Genomic DNA, 13,222 nt, shown 5'->3' with positions numbered 1-13,222 from the left:
TGTGCCCCCTTCTTATGACCTCCCAGGAATTCCCATTTGCTTTGTCGGGAGGCCCAGGAGAATGTCTTCTGACTTGCCCCACCCCTAGGTCCCTGGCAGGAAGGTACACTGCTGCCTTCCTTCACTGCTGCCTTGTCACATGGCATGAAGGACACAGTCATTTACATCCTAGGTATCCAGAGTCATAGAGAAAGCATCTGCCTGCTACCAAAAGACAGATTTGTGTGTTGAGTGGCATGTAATGGAGAAGACATCACATAACTGCTCTGTGACTAGTAACATAGCTCCCAACTGGCCCTCTTTTGGAGGGACAGTCCCTCTTTGGGAGCCCTGTCCCTCCTTCATCCTCATTTGTCCCTCTTTCAGGACTTTGTCCTTCTTTCTATGTAAATATATGTATTTCTCTGCTAAAAAAAAATGTGTTTGACTCTAAATCTTATTCCCATCCTTTAACCTATTTTGGTTCCTGGACGTAGTTTCTACGTCCAGGAACCATGCGCGCTACCGCGCGCCCCCGCGGCCGATCGTGCGCGTGCACGCGCACTCCCGGCCGCGGATTCGGTAGCCAAGGAATCAATGTATCGGGCTACGGAGCCCGATCATTGATTCCTCTCCCCCGCTGAAAAAGCGACAGCTTCTCTCGGAAGCTGAGCTTTTTCTGGCCGTCTTCTTCCTGATGCGTCACTCTAAGCGCGTGCTACGCTTAGAGTGACGTCATGTAAACAAACTCATGGCCGCCATCTTGTGGCCAAAAAGTAATACTACACCTGAAAAAAACAAAACAGAATTAACACACAATTACATTATAAATCTATTCTTTACCTCCCACCCTCCCAAAAGTACCCTAATAAAATTTTTAGTATAAAAAAAAAACCATTACAATAAAAAAAAAAAAACCATGTAAATATTTACCTAAGGGTCTAAACTTTTTAAATATCAATGTAAAGATGAAATATTTCTATATTTTTTTTATTTTAAACTTGTAAATAGTGATAGATGCAAAATGGAAAAAAATGCACCTTTATTTCCAAATAAAATATTGTCGCCATACATTGTGATAGGGACATAATTTTAACGGTGTAATAACCGGGACATATGGGCATATACAATACGTGAGTTTTAATTATGGAGGCATGTATTATTTTAAAACTATAATGGCTGAAAACTGAGAAATAATGAATTTTTCCATTTTTTTCTTATTCTTCCTGTTAAAATGCATTTACAGTAAAGTGGCTCTTAGCAAAATGTACCCCCCAAAGAAAGCCTAATTGGTGGCGGAAAAAAGAAGATATAGATCAGTGCATTGTGATAAGTAGTGATAAAGTTATAGGCTAATGAATGGGAGGTGAACATTTCTCACGTGAAAACGACGGAACCTGAATGGGTTAAATTGAGATATTACTAATTTTAAAATGTTAATATGAAGGAAAATGAACCAGGATAGAAAGGACCAGTGTGGTTTGAATTATAAAACAACATATTTTTCTTATGTTTTCTTATGAAATCTTTATTTTATGCATAACTAGGAGTGTGATGGGGGCGTGATTAGGGGTGGCATGGATGTGGCTTAAAGAGAATCTGTATTGTTAAAATCGCACAAAAGTAAACATACCAGTGCGTTAGGGGACATCTCCTATTACCCTCTGTCACAATTTCGCCGCTCCCCGCCGCATTAAAAGTGGTTAAAAACAGTTTTAAAAAGTTTGTTTATAAACAAACAAAATGGCCACCAAAACAGGAAGTAGGTTGATGTACAGTATGTCCACACATAGAAAAATACATCCATACACAAGCAGGCTGTATACAGCCTTCCTTTTGAATCTCAAGAGATCATTTGTGTGTTTCTTTCCCCCATGCACTGAAGTTTCAGGCTGCTCGTTTCTTCCTGCAAACAGCTTTGTCCTTGTCTGTAATTCCTCACTATGTGAAAGCCCAGCCAGCTCAGAGGACGATTTATCCAGCTTGTAAAACATAAGAGAGAAGATAGTAGCTGCCCTAAACTAAATAATACACAGGCAGTGTGCAGAGAGGGGCCTGGAGGGGGGAGATGCATCACAGAACCACAACACTGAAGAACTTGGCAGCCTTCCAGACACAGGCCTGACAAGTCTGACAAGAGAGGGATAAGTTGATTTATTACAGAGACTGTGATAGTACAAAGTGCTGCAGTAAGCCAGAACACATTATAATAGCTTTTGGAACTTGTAGGATGATAAAAAACAGGATGAATTTTTTGTTACGGAGTCTCTTTAAGTGTCCCTCTTTCTCATCTCAAAAAGTTGGAAGGTATGCTAGTAATATCCAACACCAGTTATGGAGATGACCTTCCAGGGTTGTTTAGGGTTTGGCTTATACATTGTTGAAAATTGAAAGGACTTGGGCCAGGTTCACAGTGACGATTACGTTGAATTCCCTGTGACAGTAGGAACACAACTCAACAAATCAGGAGAGCAGCGCTGCACATTGCCTGCACGTTGCGTGGCATACAGTGAAGCATACAGTCAATAAAAAGTATACTTCATTGTAAATGTTATGCATTCATACATTTGTAAAATTGAAATGACTTGGACCAAGTTCACCGTGACCTTTGTGTTGTGTTCCATATGAGAATTGGTAGTCATCTATGTGCAAACAAATCCCTCCCACCCCTCTCATTATTTATTTTTGTATATATTATTATTTTTTATTATTTAGTATTTATATAGCGCCAACATATTACGCAGCGCTGTACAGTGTATATATATATATATATATATATATATATATATTGTCACTAACTGTCCCTCAAAGGAGCTCACAATCTAATCCCTACCATTGCCATATGTCTATATTATGTAGTGTAAGTACTGTAGTCTAGGGCCAATTTTTAGGAGGAGCCAATTAACTTATCTGTATGTTTTTGGAATGTGGGAGGAAACCGGAGTGCCTGGAGGAAACCCACGCAGACACGGAGAGAACATACAAACACTTTGCAGATAGCGCCCTGGCTGGGATTCGAACCGGGGACCCAGCGCTGCAAGGCGAGAGAGCTAACCACTACGCCACCGTGCTGCCAATATATGATGACATGGTAGTGTTTAGGGCCGGAAGGAAATCCTGTTTTAGCGCTTGGATGTACAGGCAGCAGTGCCAAGCAGGGCAAACAGCTCAGCACCTCTGCAGGCCGAGGTAATGTACTGAGCACATGCCAGTGCAGTCTCATTCAATACACATTAATGAGGATGTCAAACTCCAATGCATCAAAATGTGATCAGTTTTTTTTTTTAAGAGGAATTGTAACAAAGGATTGAACGTCATCACAATCAGTAGTTGATACCCCCTTTCCCATGAGAAATCTATCTCATCATCATGAGGGTTTGTGTGGCTGATATTGGGGTGAAATCCCTCCCACAGTTGTGTTGTCATGACCAGTGTCCTGACAGCTTTCTGTCTGTGAACCAGCAACGAGTATCTCCCTCTGTGCATATGCATATCTATAAGAAAAAAACAACCTTTAGGCTGGTTTCACAGTGGGACGTTACAGGCGCACGTTAGTGCAGCCTGTAAGTAACGCAGCCCACCGCACAGTAATGAAAAATCAATGGGCTGTTCACAGGCGTACGTTAAAAAAGGGCGCCGGGGAAAAAAGGGTGCAGGGTTTTAAACGATAAGCATGAATAACGTTTAAAAAAAATTGTGCTATATTTCGTTTAAAAATAATGTTTTATAAAGTTATAAATCATTAAATAATGTGCATGAAATGGGGAATAAAAGATTAATAAGAATGTTACTAAAACTATATTTAACCCTACTCTCACACAGAACCCTCCCTGTACCTACCCCTAACCCCTAGACCCCCCTGGTGGTGCCTAACCCTAAGACCCACCTGGTGGTGCCTAACCCTAAGACCCCCCTGGTGGTGCCTAACCCTAAAACTCCCCTGGTGGTGCCTAATTTTAAAACCCCCCTGGTGATGCCTAACCCGAAGACCCCCCTGGTGGTGCCTAACCCTAAAACTCCCCTGGTGGTGCCTAAACCTAAGACCCCCGTGGTGGTGCCTAAAACTAAGACCCTCCTGGTGATGCCTAAACCTAAGACCCCCCTGTGATAAGCATTAATAAAGTTTGAAAAAAATATTGTGCTGTTTTTCGTTTAAAAATATTTATAAAAACATATTGTACTGTTTTTCGTTTAAAAATAATGTTTAAAAAATCATAAATCATTAAATAATGTGTAATCATGAGAAGCAGTTATAAAACATTAAAAGTCTCCGGGCGCCGCTTGTAAAACGTTATTTTTCTCCGGCGCCCTTTTTTCCTGTTGGGCGCCCATTAAACGATATTTCTTATAGGAGTGAATGGCGGCGCCCTTTTTGTCCACCTGCCTCATGCGCCCAAATTTCCTGCTTCCTGTTCACAGTGCCCACGTTACGTTACAGTGTAACGCTTCACGTTATTTTAAAGTGTTGCATGCTGTGCCTGAGGAAGTGGGTATGCACTCACGAAACGCATTGCCAGTGCAATAAAATTCTACTAATATATGAATTTGTCTTCATTGAGGCAAGCCACCTCACTTTTTTCATTTTATTTGTTTTTAACGTATTTTATCTTCTCTGGGCGCCTCGTTCCCCTTTATCCTGTGCCTTCACCCTCCTTTTGGAGGGGGATCATCCCTCTTTGACCAATTTAGGTAATTTGAGGTTTGCTTTTTATCAAAAGTGCGAACATCACCAGCTCCGCCTGGTCACCCGAGTGGAGGCGGAGTTATACATCTCCACCTGCTTCTAGTGGTCGGTTGCCCTTCTGCAACCCACCTTTGTTAGTATAATCCACCCGCATATTTTATATACTTCTGGTACTGTGATATACTGCACCATCTGGGCTACTTTTTGTCCTTTTAATCACAGATGGCAACATCTTTACTGCTGGCCGGTGCATCACTATAGAATATTTTGTTTATTATCTGTTTTGAAGCCAAAAATAATACCTGGTTTCCCAGAATGCTCCGGGAGGGGAATTCCACATAGCTAAACAGCCTAGGCGGTGACATCTCTGGGAGGGTGGGGCTACATGCTCATTTAGAGCAATATATAGATATAAGAAGTGTTTCTGATGCTAAAAGCAGCATAACTAATGTGTGCCCCCCTCCCCCCCAAAAAAAATGATTGTCCCCCCAAAAAATAATTATTTAAATTAAATTTTAATCATAATATAATTGTGAGAAAACGCGGGAAAGCCGCCGCGGGTGCTCAGAGCAAGGCGGCTGATTCCGCGTCCAATGCGGCGGATTCCGCATCTGACGTGGCGGTTTGCACGCATAGGCCTACATCTGTCAGCATGGCTGAACGCGGAGAAGCCGCCGCATGCTCGGATAGCGGTGCGGCTGGTTCCGCGCCCTGCACAGCGGATACATTGCAACACATGTCTGGTGTGGCTGGGACTGATAGTCCACACAGATTCAGAAGGACGCGCACGCGCGTGGAGAGACAGAACTTTTATGACAGCCAGAAGGGTGTCAGCTGACCAAGCCGGTCAGCTGGTAATTCAACCATTTCTGATTGGTCCAGCGCTTAGGGGAGGCGCTGGAGGGCACTATAGTATATATACTGGGTGCTGGTCACTTGCGATCACTACGTGGAAGCACTCAGACCATATTGTCAGAATCTGTGTTATCTCTGTTATACTTCAGACTAGTTCCAGGGTGTTGATGATTACGGAGCTCACACCCAAGACTAGGAATACTGTGTATTTTCTGTGTTATACTTCAGACTAGTTCCAGGGTGTTGATGACTACGGAGCTCACACCCAAGATTAGGAATTAGCTTTACCATCTTGTTATACTTCAGACTAGTTCCAGGGTGTTGATGATTACGGAGCTCACACCCAAGACTAGGAATACTGTGTATTTTCTGTGTTATACTTCAGACTAGTTCCAGGGTGTTGATGACTACGGAGCTCACACCCAAGATTAGGAATTAGCTTTACCATCCTGTTATACTTCAGACTAGTTCCGGGGTGTTGATGAACTTGGAGCTCACACCTATAGACTAGACATTGTTGATTATTTGTTATGACCTTCTGCTTTCCTGACCTCTCTTCTGATCTCTGATTTGGTACCACGCTATATCTGATACTCCGTTGCCAAACCTTGCTTGCCTCAGGACTCTGATTCAGTCTCTTCCCTCTGTAACTCATCTGTCTGTCTGTTGCCGACCTGGCTTGTCCGACCTCGAGAACTATCTCCTCTGTTTAGAGATAGTTCACAGATCTGTCAGTGACACTCCACCATTGGTGTCACTCACACTCTGATCCTTACCACTCTCAGCCTGACTCCTCCCCTTGGGGAGCCTCAGGCCATTGGAAGGAGCTTGTTCTTGGGCAGTATCTCTTACTGCCTTGCACCCTCGATATGGGTGCTCTCCTCAAAGTATTACTGTTGCACCAAACACTCATCTTACTCAGGTGTCCAGAGGTTAGAGATATATCTGATTATCGGTGATACTGCAGATCATCAATAATCGGGTATATATCTGTATTCTCGGTGATACTGCAGATCACCGATGATCAGATCCTCTCTGTGTTACACCGATCGTTACAGAACGGCAGACCAAACACAAATGGACGCACTCAGCCGTCTGGGCACACTTACCACTTCGGTGGATAACATCAACCAAGTGCTGGGTAGTCACCGGGCGTTAATTGATTGACGCTTTGTCCGGGTCTATACAAACCCTCCAGACGGCTGTGGATGAAGTGCGATCTCCTTCTAGCAATGACATACGTATGCCTGTACCTGAAAGGTTTTCTGGTCACAGATCTGACTTCCGAAATTTTAGGAGTAGAGTGTTATCATACTTTGAGTTAAGACCTAATTCTTCAGGAACTATGACTCAAAGGGTTACGTTTATTAAAACTTTGTTATCAGGTGATTCTCAGACCTGGGCGTACAGTCTGCCCGACGAACACCCGGCCCTAACCTCTGTCGAGGAATTTTTTAAAGCTATGGCGATAATTTACGATGACCCAGACATCGCCTCGACTTCTGAACGGAAGCTCAAAATGTTGCATCAAGGCAAGAGTCAGGTTGAAGATTATGCCGCTGAATTTAGGAGGTGGTCAGTTTCAGCTAGGTGGGACACATTTGCCCTTTTAGATTGTTTTTTATCAGGGTTGTCAGATGAGGTCTCCGATCTTAGGCCTCTTGCACACTGCAAGCAATTCAGATTCAGATTCCGCTTTTTAATCGGTTTTTGCTTCCGATTCAGATTCAGATTTGCAGTTTGCTCCCTGCACACTGCAAATCTGAATCTGAATCGGAGGTAAAAACTGATTAAAAAGCGGAATCTGAATCGGAATCGTGTGCAGTGTGCAAGAGGCCTTATGTTGAGTCAGCCTGAACCAAAGTCCATCAATGAGGCCATTTCATCAGTCATCAGAATAGATCGCCGGCTACGCTATCAGAGACAGACCCGGGGTAGAAACCATGTGAGAATGGTGTCCCACGCTGCGCCCCTGTGGCTCCACCTCCTCCCGCTTCACCTCCATCTGAGCCAATGCAGATTGGTCGGTCTAAGTTGTCTCAAGTGGAGCGGAGACGCAGGATATCAGAGCAACTTTGTCTTTATTGTGCAGAGGGGGGTCATAGAGTACAGAATTGCCCTAAGAAATCGGGAAACGCTACTGCCTAGGAGTAGTTGGGGGTAATACCCTAGGCGTGCAATTTTTACCCCTAGATGATAAACGGTTGCTTCTTCCTTGTACTATTTTATGGGAAGATAAAAGTCACTGAGGCCTTCATTGACTCAGGCTCAGCAGCTAATTTTATGGATTACGAATTTGCAAAAAGATTGGGTATTCCGCTCACCCCGGTAAAACCACCTATTCAGGTTACGGCAGTGGATGATTCCCCTCCGCAGGGTAACAGCCCTCTGTCGCACACTCCAGAGGTGGGAGTCACTATAGGGTGCTGCATAGGGAGAATTTGCATTTTTTTGTTTTACACATGACTACCTCCACGATCATTATTGGCATGCCCTAGTTACAACGTCACTCCCCTCTGATTGATTGGGCCTTTGGTCAACTAACGAGCTGGTCGTCCCATTGCTTTCATCATTGTTTAGGGAAGGTAACCTTGGGCCAGACCAAGATTCACGTGGAGGGAGTACCAGATCAGTATACTGAATTTTCAGACGTGTTTTGTCCTAAATCAGCCGATAAACTTCCTCCACATCGCCCTTTCGATTGTCCTATTGATCTCCGGTCTGGTTGTATGCCCCCTAGAGGTCATCTCTACAATTTGTCTGGGCCGGAAAAGTTGGCCATGCAGGAGTACGTGAAAATTTAGTTCAAGGGTTCATTCGCCCTTCCCGGTCACCTGCTGGTGCAGGTTTCTTTTTTGTAAAGAAAAAAGACGGAGGCCTACGACCATGGATTGATTATCGGGGTCTGAATAAAATCACAGTAAAAAATCACTATCCTTTGCCTTTGATAGATGATTTATTTACTCAGATCACCAATGCTAAGATTTTCTCAAAATTGGATGTGCGGGGTGCATACAACCTGGTGCGGATCAGAGAGGGCGATGAGTGGAAGACGGCCTTTAACACACCTGATGGGCATTACGAGTATCTGGTGATGCCCTTCGGGTTGTGTAACGCTCCGGTTGTCTTTCAGGAACTCATTAATGAGGTGTTCAGGGAGGTTTTGGGTAAATTAGTCCTGGTATATCTGGATGATATACTTATCTTCTCAGATGACCTCTCAGAGCACAGGGCTCATGTCAGATTTGTGCTGCACAAGCTAAAACAGAACATGCTTTATGCTAAATTGGAGAAATGCATTTTTGAGGTAACATCTGTCGCCTTTTTGGGGTACATAATTTCTACCTCGGGCCTTTCTATGGACCCTGCCAAAGTCTCTGCTGTCCTGGAGTGGCCTCAGCCAGTAGGACTGAAGGCTCTCCAGAGGTTCTTAGGGTTCGAAAATTACTATAGAAGGTTCATAAAGGGGTACTCCACAGTCATTGCACCCCTCACTAGTCTCACAAAGAAATAGGCAGATACCAACCACTGGTCCCCTGGAGCTTTGACTGCTTTCTCCACTCTGAAAGAACTGTTTTGTTCTGCACCCATTTTGAGACATATCAACACATCCTATCCCTTTATCGTGGAGGTGGATGCCTCAGAGGTCGGGGTGGGGGCTGTGCTGTCTCAGCGTTCTGGGTTGCAGGGAAGATTACACCCGTGTGCCTATTTTTCTCGTAGGTTTTCACCAGCAGAGAGAAACTACGATATAGGCAACAGGGAGCTCCTAGCCATTAAATTGGCCTTTGAAGAATGGCGTCATTGGCTTGAGGGAGCAGAACATACGATTACAGTTTACACACAAAAATTTAGAATACATTGAGGGGGCTAAGAGATTGAGTCCCCGTCAGGCTCGATGGTCACTGTTTTTCTCGAGATTCAGATTTGTAATTACGTATACTCCGGGTAGTAAAAACATTAAAGCGGATGCTTTATCCAGATGCTTTGAGCCAGAGACAGCACAGCCCTCAGACCCAGAGACTATTATCCCACAGAAAGTGGTATTGGCAGCCACAGAGACCTGGAAGAACTGGAAGGAGACTTTGGGTCCCTTCCAGCAGGATGTTCCTGAGGGAAAGCCTGAAGGGGTCATGTTTGTACCATTGCCGTTTCGTCTCCAGATATTGCAGATGTTCCACTCCCACAAAAATGCTGGACATCCTGGGGCCGCCAGAACACAGGACCTTGTTGCTAGGTGTGCTTGGTGGCCTTCATTAGCAACTGATTGCAGAGAGTATGTGAGAGAATGTGCAGTACGTGCAAAAAGCAAACCCTCCCGTCTGGCACCTGTGGGAACATTGCAGCCTTTGCCCACCCCGAGTGAACCATGGACCCACTTGTCCATGGATTTTGTGGGTGAGCTCCCGAGGTCTGAAGGCATGTCGGTCATTTGGGTGGTAGTCGACAGATTCAGTAAAATGGCCCATTTCGTGCCCCTGAAAGGACTCCCCTCGGCCCAGGAGTTGGCCGATCTTTTCATCATGCACATTTTCCGGCTACATGGCATCCCGGAAAATATAGTGTCAGATCGGGGAGTCCAATTTGTTTCTAAATTTTGGAGGGCGTTTTGTCATCAATTGGGCATGGAACTGTCGTTTTCGTCGGGCTACCACCCACAGACCAATGGTCAGACCGAGAGAATTAACCAGTCACTAGAACAGTTTCTTAGGTGTTATGTCTCGGATGCGCAAAATGATTGGGTCAGGTTCTTGCCGTTTGCGGAATTTGCGCACAATAATTTAAAAAGCTCTTCTTCTGGATTCTCTCCATTTGAGGTGGTAACTGGAAAGTTGCCTAAGTTTTCCCCACTGCCAGTAGCTTCCACTCCGTTTCCAGCTTTGGAGGCTTGGCAAGAGTCATTTAAGAACATTTGGGGAATCGTAAAAGGGAATCTAGAGAAGGCCTTTCAGAGTCAGAAGGGTCAAGCTGACAAGAAACGTTCCATAGATTGGAATTTGACCTTAAAACAGCCTTCGCCCAAGCTAGGACCCAGATTTGTGGGCCCTTTCTCAGTAACCAGGAAGATCAACAATGTTACTTATGCCATTGATCTTCCTGCCAGCATGCGTGGTGTAAGGTCGTTCCATGTATCCCTGCTTAAGCCAGCAGTGCATGTGGGTTCCACTCCTCCTCCTCCTGTGATGGTGGATGACCAACCTGAGTATGAAGTGGAAAAGATTTTAGACTCACGGATTGTACAGAACTCAGTACAGTACTTAGTTCACTGGAAGGGTTATGGCATTGAGGAGAGAACACGGGTACCTTATTGTCGCATGCATGCGGATAAGTTAAAGAAGGAATTTCACGCCCTACATCCTGAGAAGCCGGGTAGGAGCTGTCCGGAGCCCACTCCTCGGGGGGGGGGGTACTGTGAGAAAACGCGGAAAAGCCGCCGCGGGTGCTCAGAGCAAGGCGGCTGATTCCGCGTCCAATGCGGCGTATTCCGCATCTGACGCGGCGGTTTGCACGCATAGGCCTACATCTGTCAGCATGGCTGAACGCGGAGAGGCCGCCGCATGCTCGGATAGCGGTGCGGCTGGTTCAGCGCCCTGCACAGCGGATACATTGCAACACATGTCTGGTGTGGCTGGGACTGATAGTCCACACAGATTCAGAAGGACTCGCACGCGCGTGGAGAGGCAGAGCTTTTATGACAGCCAGAAGGGTGTCAGCTGACCGAGCAGGTCAGCTGACAATTCAACCATTTCTGATTGGTCCAGCACTTAGGGGAGGCGCTGGAGAGCGCTATAGTATACTGTATATACTGGGTGCTGGTCACTTCTCAGGTGTCTGCCGCTGCGATCACTACGTGGAAGCACTCAGACCATATTGTCAGAATCTGTGTTATCTCTGTTATACTTCAGACTAGTTCCAGGGTGTTGATGATTACGGAGCTCACACCCAAGACTAGGAATACTGTGTATTTTCTGTGTTATACTTCAGACTAGTTTCAGGGTGTTGATGACTACGGAGCTCACACCCAAGATTAGAAATTAGCTTTACCATCCTGTTATACTTCAGACTAGTTCCGGGGTGTTGATGAACTTGGAGCTCACACCTATAGACTAGACATTGTCGATTATTTGTTATGACCTTCTGCTTTCCTGACCTCTCTTCTGATCTCTGATTTGGTACCACGCTATATCTGATACTCCGTTGCCAAACCTTGCTTGCCTCAGGACTCTGATTCAGTCTCTTCCCTCTGTATCTCATCTGTCTGTCTGTTGCCGACCTGGCTTGTCCGACCTCGAGAACTATCTCCTCTGTTTAGAGATAGTTCACAGATCTGTCAGTGACACTCCACCATTGGTGTCACTCACACTCTGGTCCTTCCCACTCTCAGCCTGACTCCTCCCCTTGGGGAGCCTCAGGCCATTGGAAGGAGCGTGTTCTTGGGCAGTATCTCTTACTGCCTTGCACCCTCGATACGGGTGCTCTCCTCAAAGTATTACTGTTGCACCACTCATCTTACTCAGGTGTCCAGAGGTTAGAGATATATCTGATTATCGGTGATACTGCAGATCATCAATAATCGGGTATATATCTGTATTCTCGGTGATACTGCAGATCACCGATGATCAGATCCTCTCTGTGTTACACCGATTGTTACAATAATAAGGTATGTCGTCAAAACATATTTATGTAGAGCGATTCCCCCATATCATTGGTGGTCAGTGGTGCAGCACCTGCGAAATAAAAAAAAGACGCCCCCATGCTCTCACTTTCATCTTGCACATGTCCTCCAGCTTCCCACACACTGCGCCACAAGATCATAAGGAATTTTATCTCAGCAAGGCTTAGCTGTGTAGGAGTGTATGCCTTACTTTTGCACCTATCCAAATGACTTTTTTTTTTCAATCGAAGGATAATACACAGCCAATCAGAGGTAGATAGAGTGATGCAGACAAGAGACAACACTTGGAAGTGGAATTAGTAGTGCTTCCCTCTGACCTGATCCTTTCTAAAGGAGGAAGGGCAGATTTTGGTGTCTGTCAACCAAGCCTGGACAATTCTATAGCAATCTAAGGATTAAAATGTTAGACTATAATTAGGAAGAAACATATGTAATAGTATTAGGATGTTAGAGACTAAGCATTTAGCCTGGCCACATGGAAAGCAATAACCTCCCTCCTCATACAACGTACCTGGTGTCTAGTGGTCCCCCCTCCTCCTCTATACATTGTAGCTGGTGTCCGGTAAGTTTAAGTGCAAATCTTGGTTTAAACTCGAGTATATACGGGTTGTGGTGTCCAATTGACTTGATCTGGTAAAACATAGCATCTGTGCTCTTATTAAGCATTATGCTTATTATTATGCTGTTATATTATGTTTCAGGGTATAACATTGGGTTCATATGTACTGATCCACTACCGGGTTGCTTTAAAACAAAATGGCCTCGAACACTTATCGAATCAATTACCGACAGCTCAGTAAAATACCGAGCTCGACAAGTTGATTTCAGGATTCATCAAAGTTATCTACAGCTGTTAGCGAGCATTCGGTAATCATTCGGTAATGATGTGATAAAATGGAAGAAAGTGCAATTTATGAAAATGAAAGTGGGCGTGGTTTAGTGTTAAATTTAGGATTAGTTATCTCCTTCACTGCTCTTGTTGTTATTCCTGTCAGATCATTGCTGACAGAGAAGATGGAGCCATGCAG

The 13,222-nt window shown here is 44.8% G+C and overlaps 1 protein-coding gene across 4 annotated transcripts in view; it reads left to right on the top strand.

Annotated features, from left to right (window-relative positions):
- Nucleotides 1-13,222, top strand: part of LOC137542498 (parathyroid hormone/parathyroid hormone-related peptide receptor-like) — a 193,489-nt gene that overhangs the window by 91,701 nt on the left and 88,566 nt on the right. Inside the window, exon 1 of one of the 4 annotated variants that reach the window (XM_068264462.1) lies at nt 2,993-3,168. The exons of the other annotated variants lie outside the window; for them this stretch is intronic. The gene's annotated coding sequence lies outside the window, so the exon portion shown is untranslated. Of the gene's footprint in view, nt 1-2,992; nt 3,169-13,222 lie in introns of those variants that run through there. 4 annotated transcript variants of the gene reach the window in all.

Source organism: Hyperolius riggenbachi, chromosome 12, assembly GCF_040937935.1.
Source record: "Hyperolius riggenbachi isolate aHypRig1 chromosome 12, aHypRig1.pri, whole genome shotgun sequence".
Lineage (NCBI taxonomy): Eukaryota > Metazoa > Chordata > Amphibia > Anura > Hyperoliidae > Hyperolius > Hyperolius riggenbachi.
Note: the sequence above shows the minus strand (reverse complement) of the source record. Positions and strands in the feature narration are given on the sequence as shown.